Source organism: Limulus polyphemus, unplaced genomic scaffold, assembly GCF_000517525.1.
Source record: "Limulus polyphemus unplaced genomic scaffold, Limulus_polyphemus-2.1.2 Scaffold2093, whole genome shotgun sequence".
NCBI lineage: Eukaryota > Metazoa > Arthropoda > Merostomata > Xiphosura > Limulidae > Limulus > Limulus polyphemus.
The window spans coordinates 22,218-23,828 of NW_013667703.1; positions in this window are offsets into that span (position 1 = coordinate 22,218).

The window sequence follows — 1,611 nt, forward strand, 5'->3', positions numbered from 1 at the left end:
TTGGACTTTCACGATGGGGGTTGGTGGGTGTCCCTCAGTACCAACCACTACTGGTGTCCCGAAGCTGACTTATTGGTGGTATTCTTCTTACACTGGCTCCTCATATGTCCTTGCTCTCCACAGTTCCAACAGCCTCTCTGGGTAGCAGCCTTTCCTGTCGTGGCATCTTCCCTGTTACCGATGATAGGACATTTCCTGATGAAGCAGATGAACCCCACATGAACCCCCCCACGAAGTTGGTGGCAAATGCTTTGATTAGTTTCTTTAATTCTGCGCGTAGTCTGTAGAAGAATGGAATATAACTTTGAAAGAGAATTCTTAACTGAATTGAAACTTTCATGTACAGATTCTGTAACTAAGAAAGCACAAGTCTACTGGGACATGTAAGATATTCAAAGACAAGTAACGTGTAAGATAATTGCAAAACAACCCACTACTAAAGTAGTCTATATACATATTACTTCACCAACAACCATCTGGTCTGACCATGTGCCAGAATCTTTGCATTTTACAATCTGATTTTTGTTTATTTAGTGCAAAGCTAAACAATGGACTAACTACGTTCTGTTCACTGCAGTCAATCAAACTCCGGACTTTAACGTTGTAACTCTGCAAACTTACCGCTGGCCCACTGGTGGACGTTTGAAAATGATTGAAATTCCTATAAAACCACTTACCGTTTAGAAGTAAACTGAAATGGTTATACACGTCTCTTAGAAGGCTTTCAAGACTCTTCGGGAGCTTTTTTTTTGCAGTCATTTGAAGCAGCTAGATGCATCACATGGCAAAACAAATTTGTGGAAATGTTTCTTTGATCATAGTTGGAATTGAACAATTAACTCCCATCATAACATTTACTGCTAGTCAAAGCCTAGTATTTATAATTGAATTTTCCCTGTTTGTGCAGAAATTTCTGTCTCTTCGAAACTTTCAGACCTAGAATCAGTATAGATAGTAAGACAGTTATTCACAACGGCCTTGTTATCTGGAAGAAGGTATTTGGGCCATAACATCAATCGGAGTAAACAAACAATTTTACACCTACTTGTTTGTGCTTTTCATTCTTTTTAAAGAAACATTTTATTACATTTGTATGATTATTTTGCGTCCCGCCTTAATTTTCAACACAAATTATAAGATGTCCTGGTAATAGTTCTCTTGAATATTCTTTGTATTTGTTTAATTGTATTTTGATTACTTTTGGTGAATTCAAAGAACCACTATTTTAATATTTTATGTTATCCCTTTTTGGAATTATAACTACTAACAATTACGATTTTGTTACGAAAAATATTTCAATGAGAAATTTCGGTGTAATTAATCCATTTTGCCTATTTTGGGGTAATTTCTTTTATTGTAATTTATTGATTGAAGGCTTTTATATTGCTTTTGTTAACTATATCTTCTATTTTATATTTTTATTTAAATTGGATAATTTAATATTTATTTTTTATTTCCAATCAATTTATAAAGTAGAATATTGTATCTATATTGTTAGTTTGGTTTTAATTTAAACTATTCGGTTTAGAAATAAATTTGGGAAAGATAAAGTTGTGCAGAACTATGCCCCTAAAGAAGTAAAAATGAAAATAAATACAGATGGAGTCAACT